Below are 15702 nucleotides of genomic sequence, written 5' to 3' on the forward strand. Positions count from 1 at the left end.
AAGCTTCTGAAAAGGTGTTGGCTCTAGTACACATACCAAAACTTTAATACATCCATCACTCGATAAATGAATAAATATACAGCTCGTTTTGCCACTTAGGACAGTAGATCAGATATTAGAAGTAGCTCAATTTAAAGCAACATAATCATTGTTTAAGTATCTTTGTTTATTAAAGAAGAAGAAACCTTAAATATTCTAAAGGATAGGCATTTATCATGTGATGGCCATCCAATTATTATTTTTTTGTTTTCATCATGCTCTGGAACACTACATGCCTCACTGAGTGTGGCATTTAGATGTCATAAAAGACAGAATTAAATCAATATGTGGTCCGAGCTAATGGCAGAAGCGTCTTGTCAGGGAGGACCTACAATAGCCAATATCTTTTATCAGGATTAAATTACTGCTGGTGGCTAATAACTGACAGACAACAAAGATAAAAGCACATTTTTTATGACGTGAACACAAAGTTAATATAATGAAAGCAATAACACAAAAAGCACATAGTGCTCAACATGATATCGTATGATAAATGAGAAAGCTCAAACATTTCTAAAAAGCTTAAATTCCCAAACTTTGCAACTGTACTAAGAAAACAGGAGAGAAATGAACAAGGTGGGACATGACTTCATCCCAGAAATCCCAGAAAATACAATTTCTTGAATCAGGAATTTGTCTTTTCACACACCCCAGCTTGCTCTCCATGAGACACACAGACAGGGAGAGAAGCTTGGGGTCAGAGTGCTGGGTCAGCCATGTATACAGTGCCCCTGGAGCAGTTGGGGTTAAGGGCCTTGCTCAGGGGCACAAGAGAGTAGGATTCCTCTGCCGGCCACGGGATATGAACTGGCAACAGATGCAGATCCTCAGCCACAGAGCCACAGCACTGCACCATAGGAACATCATGTTTGTATTGCAGAGTTAGGATAATTTAAAAGTATTATTTACAGCAAACAGTCAGACTTGGTAATATTCTCCAGTAATGTATTGTACGCCACAAGACATAAACCCAAAATCAGTCCTCCTATTAACAGTCTTTTTATGAGCAAACAGATTGGATAATAGTGGCTATTATGGATCCAAAATTAAGTCTATATTTATTCCAGAACAACACTGGTGATAAAAGCCTGCTACAGTCAAAGAAAAAAGCTACAACACCTGCAGTTTCTGTATTCAATAAGAATAGCACCCCACACAAAATTATTCAGTGTTGCTCAAGATCTATCAATGGTACTGGTTCCACTCATATCTGACTGGCAGGCAGCATCTCGTCTCCATGGTCCTCATCAATCCCCCATGATCTCAGCCAGTCACGGTGTGCCACAGGGTTCAGTCTAGGGCCCATTGCTCTTTATCATTTATACAATTTCTCCTGGACACATTATACACAAACAGTCTTCAGTTTCATTGTTTTGCAGATGATGTTCAGATTTATATTAAATCCCCCCTCTGACCTCCCCCCTCCATCATTCATCTCTTCTCTGTGCGACATCAAGCTCTGGTTGACAAATTCCTGAAGATAGTGACAAAACAGAAATTTTAGTGGTGGGCAGCAAATGTCAGCTGGAAATGCAGGAGAGCTTCACAGTGATGGTGGATGGCTTCCCCATTCAGGCATCAGCCAAAGTCAGGAATCTGGGAGCCACACTTGAAAAACGTTTATGCGTTTTCTATGTGAATTAAAGGGAATAAAGAATCTGCAACAGGCATGCTGGAGTTCAGATGGAGGAGATCAGCGGGGTGCCGAACGGCTGCCATAGCTTCAGATCACTAATCCCCTTTCCGTTTGCCTCGATCGCAGGACACAAGTTACCAGCGTAAGAGTTTTTCAAATGAGGGATCAAGGAGGGCCCTGTGAGGTCAGCCTGAAAATTTGGCCTCTTTCAACAAAGCAAAAAGATACACAACTTACTGCACATGCATCTTGAACCCTGCTATACACATTCCAGCTTTGGATACAAAGGAGAACCTCCTTGCACAGCGATTTAGAAGAATATTTACTGTACAAAACCAAGAGCAAATGTCAAACAGACACATTTTTCATTTTGACAGAAATGCTTAAAGTTTCTTATAAATTCAGCTTATTACTATCAATTTATTCAGCAGAAAGACAGAACAGAAAGCACTTTTCCCCAAACTAAATATATAACTGAAGTCAGAAAATGATTTTGAAATCAATATAGTGGTTTATAGGCGGTACGATAGTCTCTTTTAATAAGCCACGCAACAAAAACCTGTCAGATCTACTGTACCTAGAACAGTCTGTAACTGGCGTCCACAGAGGAAAGGGTCCTACAGAGATGAAACATTACTGAGGGCTGAAATGACGCTTAATAGCAATGAGTAAGAAATGCACAGCAGCAGTGGCACCTTCCACGTGTCTTTAGGTTCTTTACATCAGTCTTCAAGACCCTGATTTCTGCTGCTCCCTGTCATAATGATGACAGAGCTGGTGAAGTAAAGCTGACCCCACCCAGGCTTGACACCGCCAAGAAAGAGGCTACTCCATTTCAACCCATACCGAGCCCAAGGGAGCCCAGGACTCAGACACCCCCCTCAGTCCGATTTAAATTATATTATATCATCTCTGCCTTTCGGACATAGAGCAAAACCATAGCTAGCATTAATACAATTCAGAAACTCAGAGCAAATTTAATGTACAAAACCAAATCTGTTTTACCATAATGAACATACATTCTCTAACATACTGTATATACGTTATAATATTTTTTATAAGTAATCTCTCCTTTATATAAAACCCCTAATTGTGCATTTTGCCTCAATCTCAATTTTTCAAGAACCTGAACTTCAAAAGCACCCCCCCCCCACTCTCCCCAAAAACAACAAGATGTGGTTTTGAAAACCGACCACATTGTCTTGAAAAGAACATTTCTCCATGCTGTAAATCAAGGAATACACAGATAACCTGTAAGGGGAGGGTGACGACAAAGAAATATACTGTGTCCTACAAATATAGAGCAAAACATACAGCTTGATGAACACGGGAACACTGTAAGCACCAAAGTCTTGCTAAAATGCAAATTTAAGAAAACCTAGAGGCACTTTTACATTTGAAGTCAGCCTGGACTTTATACCAGACATCCTAGGAGCCAACTGCAGATAAGAGTGAAGCAGGAACCTTTCCATAAAGCAGCTCCTGCTGGAGCCTTCAGCTTGCTGTAGGGAGGCCCTTGTGTCTGTGTCAACCCTGCGCTGTTCAACACAGGAATCAATCACCAAGAGAAACGCAAGCAGGCCACAGGAGGAAATCTACAATGTATTTCAAAAGGCACCAAAGAAACGTTCAAAAGGTTTTAACTTTTAGGATTTTAGGTACTTTTAGGATGAAGTGCGCTGCACACCACAAAATAAAAATCGCAAACAATCATGCCGAATGGTTCAATTATTACACTCAAGCCAGAATCTATGTCGCTAAGGAATGGAGTTTGGGACCAGGAAAAACCAAGAAAGTGTTTACAACTATTACTCAACTACACACAGTGAACTCTATACTATTCTAAGGGAATACATTCCTAGCCATCAGTGAATTGTACAATCTCAGCAGAACTAAATTAATTAATTGTCAACTAAATGTTCATGTTCCCTCAACCAGCTGTGCATCACAAACAACAATACTGTATATGGATGACCTCACTGTTTGCCTGAAACAGTAAGGCAACAAAAACTATTTGAAACCGCAAATAAACCAACATTAAAATTTCTCTCACAATGGAAAACGTATGAGTGCATTTTCAATATTATAATTAGATGAAAACCTTTTTCCAAGGTGTCTCAAAATTCAGATAAATCCCGAGTTTACTTGTGAAATCACAAGTATAGGACTAGCCACACAGAAGCAAGCACAAATGCAGAAAACAACTGGCCCTTATAATAGAATTCATTCTGTAACAAGGTAGTCTTCATAAATCTTAAGCGTTCTGTCTGCTGTTTCTGAGGAGTTGCTATAACAACATGATCACAGTTGTTCATGCAACTCTCTAACAACAGTGCCAGTATCTCTGTAGAACCTCTGCAAGACTTGGTTTTAGAATTGCAATAACACTATAATAATAATAATAATAATAATAATAATAAATCCCTCTGCAATCAGAGGTTTTAGATCCTACACACGTGTACTGTATTTAGCTGTACTTCCTTTATGAAAAAAGTATTTACTACCTTGAGTACCCTATTCTTCATTTAACAGAATGCACACAATGCTCAGGGGAAACACAATGTCTTACAATTTTAATAGGAACATGCCTGATTCTGTAACTAGGTGTGACACTATCCACTCCTCAGGATACACATGCACCTTTGTTTATTTTTCTAACTTTTTTAAAGCAAAAAAAGGTCTTTCAAAGTTCTGACTGGGAAATTCGGCTACTGTTCTGCCACTAACAGAGGGAAATTAAAGCAGTGAGAGATCTCTTTGTATGTTACAGCACCTACATACCGGAAAGTGTATATGCAGTACACCAGACAAACCGATCCTATAACAGCATGCCGTAGAACCTCCATGCATTCACCAGGCTTTTAACCATGGCTCTCCAACTTACAGAACAATATCCAAACAAAAATATATTGTAATGCAATCAACAAAAGCCACTTATTTTTTGAAAATGCTACCGTCAGCACCACCTCCAACACTATTAATTGCAAACAAAAACAATTCTATATAAAAAGAAGTATTGCAGCGCTTTAAAAAACCCCTCCAACAATAAAAAGATTATTCCTGCTTTCAACACAAACCGCTCCCCTAAATGTTTTGAACATCATATTTTTTAATCCTACCATAATGTAGTTTTTTCTTTAGATTTAACACAATCAGTTTTGATTTCTTTCTAAAATGCCTTCTGCTTTGAAATCCAGAGGGTTTCTTGCTTCGATTTATTTTACTTTCCACAAAATAATTTAGTGGTTGATTATAACCAAAGTAAACATTGGGCATTGTGAACTTCTATTGTATATAGACAACGTTCATTTCTTCTGTCAGAAGTGGAAATGACAACACCAAGTTTTATATTACACTGTGATCGAATGCAATCCTTATTTTACTAAGTATTCAGTCTTACTGTGCGTCTTCAAAGCCGAAACCTGACTTCAGTAACAAACCTGGCAGTGGCAAAACTAGGGAAGTACTTGAGGAATCTTTATAAATTACAACGTCTAAAGGGAGCATTACAACAGAATATCAATTCATATCACTCAAAATAAAATTCAAAGGGAAGGGGACATGACTTCTGGCATTTTATGACAGTCCTCTCATAATATCCCCTTGTTAGCAAACACAGCTGCACATCCACATTTTTTCCATTTTAACTTGTCTCAATTCCTAATAAAGTGCCCAGAGCACATTCATTCTGCTACAATATAGACCCCTCTTATCCTTTCTCAAATGATTCTAGACATAGTCCAGGGTACCAGCAGCAGGAAGGTGAATTAAGAAAAGGCAGACGGGTTTCTTATAAAATGAGCACATGATACACGTGTTCCAGTGTGGACTTCAGACATGCGGGGACAGATGGTGGTCTTCTGTGAGAGCACTGTTTTGGTAGCAGTGGCCTTTTCCATCAGCTTCCAGGGGGCAAGGGCAGGCCTGACCCAGCACACTCCACCCCCTCCGGGCACCACATACAACACGTACTGCTCATAAGCATCCGACATCCCCCTTTGGAATTATCTTTCCACAATCCCTGCTTCACAGCCACACACACTGGACAGTTGGAAGCCTTGTCCCTGCAAAATTAGCAGCATCGCAAAATCTCCAAAAGGCTTCCTTCTGGAAAAACTGCTTTATGGGCTGGGCTGGGCAAAGTAGCCATTTGCACACACTCCCTACATCCCAGGTTAAACCTACAGCATTAACGCATACGTTATGCAAGGATGCACATGTAACTCTGAAGCCCTTTTCCCCCCATTTTTTTCTTTTTTCATTTTACATTATATAACAGTAAAGCCAAACCCTATAAAGGGATCAGGAGAGGGAGTGGGCAATTTGTTTAATTCCTTTGTTTCAAAAGCAGAAAGACCATGTTCATGGGGGATGGCGTTTGAGAAGAGCCAGTGTGCACTGATCCAGACACTAGGAGGACTGCAAACCTTGGGCTGGGGACAGCTGGCGGAGCATGGGAATGTCCTCGATGTGCACCCAACACCTGAGTGATTTCAAAAGAGCGAAAGCCATCTGGTCGCTCTCACCTGTTCGGTAGTTAGTAGTCAGCCAATTGAAGGAGCTCACCCAGCCGTTTCTTGAAAGAAACCAGGGAATGGGCTTCGGGGGCTTGGCTGGATAATTTATTCCACACCCCCAAAACCCTGTGGCTCAAGACGATCCTGCAGCCTTTCGGCCTACTGTCTGGGAATAAATCTTTGATGCGTCATTGTTACAGGGATTTATAATTGTCCCCATGATAAGCGAAGGTCAATTTGCATTACATTTTTCAGATCTTGTTAGAACGTTCTTGGTTTTATGACATCAGTTGAATTGGGGAAAATGAAGAAACTGTGGTTGCAGGAAAAAATCGTTTTCTTTGTACCAAACATGCAATATAATTAGATTATACCCTAATATCTCTGGCAGCAAACGCATTCTCTTTCACAATGACCTGGAGTGTCTCTGGACATTATAAAGATCAGCTGTAAACAACATTTTATTTATGTACACACCATACAAAAGACCTTTTCCATTCTATGACATTCTGAAGAACTGGAAAAGAATTTTGAGTAACATTCCGGAGGAAAACAAAGAAAAACGTTATTAGTTCCCTGATTCATTTTTGCAGGGAAAAAAAAAAGGTGAAGTACAGGTCAAGGAAACTGATGCCAGAAAAGACACTGAAGCCGTTTCCTCTGCAAAGAGCCATGAATGAGGGCAACACACTCATCAGGTCCAGACAACAATCTTCTGTGCTATTAACTCCACACATGACCATGCTCACTGTGATCAAGTGACCCCACTCAAGGAGTCCACTTATCATCTCCGTGTTTATTTTTTATTTAAAAAAGCAATATAGAGCGAGCGAGTGGAAAACAGTTAAAAGATTTTTGTTTATTCCTTATGTCAAACAGAACAATTCAGACCATTTGAGGAATACATTCAATACAGTGTCTTAGTCATGTTGTTGCCATTATCTAATTGCCTGATGTAAAACATTTATGCTTCAGAGAAAACTTTCAAGCTGTGTTGCAAACAAAAGTATAAATTTCCCTACTTTTCCAGCTTGATTTCAGAGCAGTCTTTGTAAACTGATTTTAGCTCTGTTCTTTACAGCAGTTATTCTCCAGAGTGGCATCTGTTTAAAGGAGAGGAAGCTTTTCTAAAACTGCAGAAGAGAGCAGAAGAAAAAAAGCCCCGAATTACTCTAGATCCAAGCACAAATCCAATTGTGTTATTAAGAAGCAAAGACCATGCCAAAAATGATCAAGACTGTGAAATTGTATGATAAGCACAATTGAAAACTGAATGCCTCAGGCCCAGTTGCAGGTATTAGAAGGAAATTGTGACATTGATATAATCACGTTATTGGTCCAACTTCAATGCATTTTCCCAGTCTGGCACGTGTTCACCAATGCATCCCAACTAGAATGTGTTTCTTGTTCAAGCACAGCCTGCATCTTCCTGTGTCTCCTGCAGTCTCGAGCTCGTGTGGGGCTGAAGGACTCTGCTGCTCAGAACTGTCAATCACTTCCACACAAGATGAGGTTTTCACGGAGGTGGGGAAGTCTCCACCCATAATCTACAGCACACCCCAAGTACTGCTTTTAAAACGGCATTGAAGTGGACTGCATTTCAGTCCATTTTCAGAATTTCTTTTTCTTTTCTAATAAAGATTTTGGCAAAAACACTTTAAATGCTATCAGAATTGACCAAAGAATACTAAATTGTGTGCAATTTAAATTAGTTAGCATTTCTGTTTTAACGCTAGAAGAACACAGAATAAGCACATGAAGACAACGTGAAATAAAGACCACACCCTCCATCCTTGGATATAATATTATGTGCCCTGTTCTCTATTACCAGCCCAGTGTTTCCTTTTATCTCCTCAAAAAGGAGCTTTGTAAGGAAACAATCAGCAAAGTTTGGCAAATACTCAATGGTAAAGTTGGAAAATACTGGGAGAAGGGATTACTTATTCACAAACATGTAAGCAATAGTCCTACCTCACTGGATATAGGACAGACTAATGAAATAAAGCCAAAGCAAAAAAATAAAACAGCCTTACAGTTGCTATCCATAAGGCAAACAGGTTTAGATTACATATTTATAACAGCGCAAGGTATTTTTTTTTACACTCTAGAATTATGTAACGCATCAAGTGCTGTGAATTCTATTGACATTTTCTGCAGCACCGTTAAAGATTTCACTTCAGAAATGTAACATCATTCAACATGCTAAGAAATCTGTAATGAAACATGGTTGTGAACTGCGGAATGCAACACGCCCATCCCTAATGAACAAGTTATAATTGTTCCAGCGAGACTCCAGAGTTACTTTTCAGATTACACAAGAACCACAACAGTTGATATCACTTTGTAAAATGGCTCCAGTAGTGAAGTTTAGACTTCATAGAATACATCACCGAAGAGCACATCTGCACTGAATATTCTGTAGTCCACCCTTATTACAACACAACCCATGGGAGCAATAACTATAAATTGTATGAGCCAGGACTTGCCCTGAAATACATTTAACTGTTTTTTAACTATCGCATCAAATTATGAACTGCTGTCCTCCATGTGCAACATATATTGTCTACATTGCAGTACAACATATGCAGACTGCGTATTTTAATAGCAGCTATGTTTCTTTAAGAACGTTTTTCAAAAAAGGAATGCTGGAATCAAACTTACATCTCTAGTTTCTAAACAGTTCTGATCCTCTTATGCAAGTATTCAGTGTTTTTTTACAAAACTGCATCATTGCTTCTAACCTCTCTTCAGACTAGGAGAGATATCTCAACATGAAGGGTTTAAATACTAGACAGTAAACTAGAAGAGCTATCACACAACAGTAACAGATCCCTAAATATTGTGATTGCAACAGAAAAAAGGCCCTGAATTCTGAGCTAAACATATGAAAGCAACTTAATCCTTATATTATATACAGAAAGGTTTTATTTTTGAAAATTTAACCTTAGAAAAGAAAAATACAACAGTAGTAACTACGTCTTAGTATTATGTAATGGACAAAGATATTTTCCGTCTGTAGTGTGTAAAAGAGGCAGTAGACAAGACTGTCACAAAGCAGTTTTTAACCATTATCTCAATGTCAATTGAACAGGAAAGACTGCGAAATAAATCTCATATATCCTGTTTTCCCAACCCTTCTTCCCTTAAAGACCTTTAGAATATAAGTAAACAAAAACTTCCTAATACTGGGATAAAGCAAGGTGACATATTAAACAAATTCAACTTTTTGGGGTAATTAAGATAGATATTAAGGAAATGATCTCCTGTTAAATTTTACACCTGATGTGCCCCTATAATGCAGATGTTTTAAAGAATATTGAAAAAACGACAGCCAGCATATTTTTATAGATATGAATCCAGCGGCATAAATTAATTGAATCAGAGTCCAATATGAACACTATTTTTCTGTTGCAAAACTAAAATCCAGTTAATTCTGAAGTACTCTGAAAAGGCATTACCCATAATTTCTAATCTGATTTTTCAAGTAGGAAAACAAGGTCCAGTGCACCAAGGGGAATCGTAAAGATGTGCCATCTTTATTTGGAAAGGAAATTCTGCTCAGTAACTGAGTGGCAGATGCTGTTCATAATCAAGCCAAATACTAATGACAGCTATTTTAAATATCACCATAATTTATTTTCAGTACAGTTTCTCACTTAAAAAAAACAGTCACAACTTCACAGATTCCTGAAGCGGCTGTAGAAAACACAAGCAGGGACTGAACATTTTGCTAAAATCCTATGACAAAGTTAATTAGGGGAAAAGGTTTTCTTTAGCAATTCAAGTCAATTGCAGTACTGCTTTCAAGATAACTGCATTTGTACCGTGGCTTTGTGCTATTATCTGTGATCTCTGCTTTACAATCAATGTGAAGAAAGCTGCAGTTTACACAGTCATGCTTAAATACCCAAACACAAAAAAATGGTGTCTCTGCAGATCTCAGCATACACAAACACATACTGTATTCATCTACAGAGAACACCACTGTACTTAAACAGGAAAAATGGGAATGGACTCTAACTGCTCCTCAAAGCCTCCTTTTTCCTTTATTCTTTCTGAAAGACTGAGTGTTTCAAATTTGAATCATAGTAATTTAATTGGTCATAACTGGCCAATGTCGATTGTAAGCTCACTTGTTCGTGTACTGTGAGCGCGGTCAGGCGTGCGGGTACGCGTCCCAGATACGAGGGCCACCAGCCACCCAGGTGCGAGAAGCTTCAAGGGCCAGAGAAGGGCGCTTTTTAAAGAGCGTGTGGCTCAATACACAACACGACTAACCCACGGGAAAATAAAGATCCACAAAGCATAAGAAAAGGAAGTGCTCAATCCTGAAATCTTTTCATCTCTACCTCTGCGGCATAAATTGAGCACCTTTCTGGGCGATGATTGTTTTAGTGCTAGGATCCCTGCTTTGACTTTCAGTAAAACCGTTAAAGCAAATCATCCTGCCGAGATCAGAAACACCTGTTCCTAATAGAAGAGGAAAGAATTGGTAAAGGATTTCACTGTTTCATTTTCGGTTTTTAAGACCACACCTCCTGATCTAATCGTTTTAAAGCATTTTTTTACAGGATACATGTGCACACAGTACAACTAAACATATGGTATCATAGCGCAGGGGACGGGGGTTTTAAAAGGCCTGCTCGAGACTGGACTGAAAGAAGCTCTATTTATTTTCCCATGATGGTGCTTTCTGCACATCCTGCACTCTGTGGCAAATGGCTCTTGAACTCTGGCCCACATGACAAGTGGGGGAAATCTGCCTTGGACACACATTCCATCCTTTCCCATGGAAATTCAGACACGTCTCTTTTTTTCTCTTAAAGAAAAGTCAAGCACCTTTCGCAGCTTAAAAAAGTTCCAAAGGTTTATCTGACACAATCATTTAATGAAAGAATAAGTAACCGTAGCTAAATACTAAAGGAAGAAAATGAGTGCTAACTTTTCAAAGGCTATTATTTACGCATGCTGTATAAGAAACATTATCTTTATTATGGTTTTCCAATTGCCATTCAGCATGTTTATGGCATGGGATAGTGCATTTGGTTTTTGGAGCATTTTAAGCATGCTATTACTAATTCACATGCACACACAACCAGTGCTGTATCCAAAAACCTCTCTTCACATAAAGATCAAATGAACTTAAAATTAAAAGAAATCCTCAATCAGGGGGCAGAAAAACACCCAACTGGAACAAAGGGGACACAAAAAACGTCTTTGCTTTACAGACGTTCCAAACATGGCTTTACCCAAGCAACTGTGGCCATATCCAATTCAGGGAATCAGCTAGTCAAATGCTGGATTACGCACCAGACTCACTGCACTGGTCTTCTGTTAACAAAAAGGGAAAACACAATATCAACCACAGAAGAAACAATAAAATTTGGAAAACAATAAAACGATTAAAAAAACAGCCAGCAGCCATATCACTCTGCAACTCACAACTGGCAGCCCACTGAAGCTCAGCAGGTGTGAGCCTGGTCTGTACTTGGATGGGAGACCTCCTGGGAAAAACTAAGGTTGCTGCTGGAAGAGGTGTTAGTGGGACAAGCAGGGGGTGCTCACCCTGTGGTCCATGTGAGTCCTAATGCCCCAGTATAGTGACTGGGACACTATACTGTAAACAGGCGCCGTCCTTCGGATGAGACGTAAAACCGAGGTCCGTGTAACCCCGGCGTCCTGGCCAAATTTCCCATTGGCCCTTACCAATCATGGCCTCCTAATAACCCCCTCTATGAACTGGCTTCATTACTCTGCTCTCCTCCCCACTGGGAGCTGATGAGTGGTGAGCGTTCTGGCGCACTATAACTGCCGTCGCATCATTCAGGTGGGGCTGCACACTGGTGGTGGTGGAGGGGAGTCCCCATTACCTGTAAGCGCTTTGAGTGGAGTGTCCAGAAAAGTGCTATATAAGTGTAAGCAATTATTAAAATCATATCCTGTGCATCTGCACTAAATGTAAAGAAATCTGCAATGTTTCAGCCTTTCTGTGTAATTCAGATCCCTCTTCTACTGAATGAGTGACTTAGTCTAAATAAATTCTTTATAAAACCAGCACAATAAGGTGAAGATTATGGTTATCAGGAACTTTCAGGTCCTGCATTCCAAAGTTTGTATCAGCACACATCCTAGTCAGATAGCAGTCCTAAGAAATAAGCTTCATTTAGTCCATTACAAATTACAGCAGTTTCAAATCAGAGCTGTCCTAAGAAAATAATGAAAGCATACGTTCTCAGTTAAAGGTAGTGGGCAGTTAGTAGTGACATGCACAGAGAAGGGGAACATCCCACTTCCTCCTATTAGTGGTCGGTAATAGTAAATGAATAAGAACGTCTGTAAGCAGCAATTAGTATTCTGTGGTGGGTGCTTGTTCTTGAAAATAAAAACAAGAAAACTCAGTGGGATAAACAAATGGGTCAGTCGTGATTATTTGCACTTTGCTGCTAAGGCGGAAACGAATACCTCAGCTGATTTCCTGATGGGGAAAAAAAAGGAGACTAAGTACAGACATTCTCATACCTTCCAATCGCCATCCCCTGGGTAACCAAAAATAAGAATTGCGTGTCTTGTTTTTACAGCTTGCAAATTTGTCACTACTGATCATCCTGTAAAACCTCTTATCTTCTCCCCCTTTTTAGCCCCAAATACAAATATTTTTAAACTGGACAAGACAGTGGAAATGGGTTTTGCTTAATATGGCATACTTCTGAGAAGGAAGCCTCAAGCAACAGAAGAAACCCAATTCTCCTTTAAGCTACGGTTTGGTTTGCTTAATCAGAAACAAAGCACAATGCAAAATTATGATGGAAAAATCACTTTCACAGAGAATATAATGTGGATAAAATCCAAACTGGATCATAACCAAAATAAATGTGGCCCACAGAAAAAAAAACTAATTTTCAAAATCAAATGTGCTTTAAGTAGCATATTTATACTTCTTAGAAGAAATAATTTCAAGTGAGTAACAATTTCTAAATTTGTGAGGCTTTGCAAGAAAACCGTATACATCACCTTAATTGTCGAATAAAATAAAAAGTTTTGGAATAAATCCAATCCACATTAGTATTTTCATATTTCCTCTGCAACTACAGAGCATCACTGATGGGTACAATCTGACGATTCTGAAATAAAGTCAGATAATAAACTAGACATAACTTACTTGTAATCTGTAACTTTTCAAACACATGAACCCAACAGCAGGTATGAAAACAGGTTTTCCCTGATACATGTAGGGCATAGGGATCCGAAAGTCACAATTCATAGCGAAAAAACACAAAGGGGAATTTCTCCCCATAGGAACCATGTAAATAAGAAGCGTAAACTTTTCCCATGAGACTGAATGGAATAGTGTTGGGGGAGACTGCAAGTTACAGTGTGCGTTTCAATTGCAGCTAAGCAAATACAGTACAGAGGGTCCCGTTATAAGTCCAGGTAACGTTCACAAATAGTACAACTTGCATAGAAAATACTTAAAGATGGGGAATAACTTAAATGTTTAAAAGCTGGGCATGATATTAGTAATCTAAGAAATGTGCACAAAAGAAGATGAGATTTTAATGTAAGATTTTCCTCAGCTCAATAGGTTTTCATTACCAGTAAAAAATAAACCACAAACCAACTATATTGCTGGCGCTTAGTGCCTTGCAAACTGCTGCAAGATCAAGGGTTGTTTATGTGGAGCTCCTCAATTCATCAGTGACGTCAATGCAACACGACACAGCACAGGGCAATTTATAATGGGGATAGCTTGTACAAAGAGCATTTGTCACAAAACACTAGAGCAAATAAATTCTGATGGTTAGCAGACATTTCTACACATTAAAGGGCAGGAAGATGAAGCAGTACTTAACACTCCCACTAGTGATTCATAGATGTTTTAACCAAATATTCCATCTATTTGATCGTATTATGAAAGCTACACTGCGGAGCACTGAAATTTGGTACATATACTGTACAACCCAATCTATTGACAACACTTCACATGGACAAAGACACAACCCTACTGAGCAAATGTTGACCACTCTGCTAGCAATCACATACCCCAGGACTCCACTCCAAACTCTTAGTGCCATGTGGTGTATGCTGCCATCAACTTTGGCAGTAGGTTTCAAATGGTCCGTGATCTTAAATTTGTACCCAACATAACTCTAGGGTTCACTGCTTGTCCAACACAGTTGTATGAATAATTCAGCCAATACTATAAGCAATTCCTAATGTTTGCGATTTGCTGTGGGTGTTTTAATGTTATGCACCTCAAGTACACAAATCAGACAGACTGGAACTGGAATCGTGTTGTTGATACAGTATGGCACATGTGTTACTCCAGGTTACTTCATATATCGGCACTTCTTTCCTTGATAGCTGCCACATCAGCTAAAAGGGTCATCTATTGCAAGTCCCAAATTGTAATTATCAGAAGACAAATTAGTAACCCACCTAGGAACCAAAGTTACTGCATATCTATACAAAATAACAGATCACATTATGAACTGTAATACATATTTTGTTAGAATATTGAGACTATAACAGTTGTTCATAACAACCAACTAGGATCATTATATTTATATTATTTCACCATATGTTTTACACTTTTGCAATTAAGACATAAAGGTGATTCCAAATTCCAAACTGGCAGACAGGCCGACATCACAGAAACAAGTTATTTTATTACTTTAAAAAAGTAATTAAAGAAAGTAGAGTTATTTATATAAACAATAACATACTTTGGCTGTTTAGAATGGGATTTTGGCAAGCCCATGCTGAGAAGAAAATGACAAGTTTACAACAGCGGCATGTCTCTTTAGATTATGTTCACCATAAAAACAGCCTATATAGAGAGAAACTGCTCTTTTTGGTGACCACAATGGTCTTTTCAAGTTAGAAAAAAAAATCAATCGTTAAATCCATTACTTTCAAGACAACTTTTACTCAAATTATTTCTTTACTTTTGACACGAGCTCTTTCATGTCGATTTGGAACCCTACAGATAATCTCTTTTTAACTATGTATGGCTAATAGCCAAACCACAGGCACAAATGTCTGGGACTCTTTATTTCCTTGATTTTCCTATGTATTTCAAAACAAATACTGGAGAATGCTGACTCAAACCATTCAAACTTTTTTTCACTTTATAATAGTCAGTCAAGGGTATTGTTACGGTGACGGTGTTACGGTGGGCATTAAGAGTATTGTTTTGCATTACTTATTCTTATTCCATAGAAGTGACTGCAGTGAAATAGAGTGCTAGCCCATTATAACTTGACCCATTATGGTGGTGAACTGGCTATAGCACAGTGAGGTTGGGGCTCCTATTTCCTTCTTACTGTAATCCGACTCAAACAGCCCAGAAAAAACAATACAAAGTGTGGCAAACAGCTGAAACTAAAATTCTCTTTCAGTTAAAGAAAAACTAGGTGTGGTTTCATTTTAGCTGCGTTTTCAAGAGATACACATCGCAGGGTCTGAAATTAAGGAAAAGTCTTTGGCTCTGTGCTGGATGATGTCTGTACG

At 38.9% G+C, this 15702-nt stretch overlaps 1 protein-coding gene across 15 annotated transcripts in view; it reads right to left on the reverse strand.

The window, feature by feature from the left end:
* The window catches only part of epb41l2 (erythrocyte membrane protein band 4.1-like 2), a 107170-nt gene that overhangs the window by 55198 nt on the left and 36270 nt on the right, over nt 1-15702 (reverse strand). The window lies entirely within an intron of this gene.

The sequence above is a fragment of the Lepisosteus platostomus genome, chromosome 3 (genome assembly GCF_059453375.1).
Source record: "Lepisosteus platostomus isolate fLepPlt1 chromosome 3, fLepPlt1.hap1, whole genome shotgun sequence".
Lineage (NCBI taxonomy): Eukaryota > Metazoa > Chordata > Actinopteri > Semionotiformes > Lepisosteidae > Lepisosteus > Lepisosteus platostomus.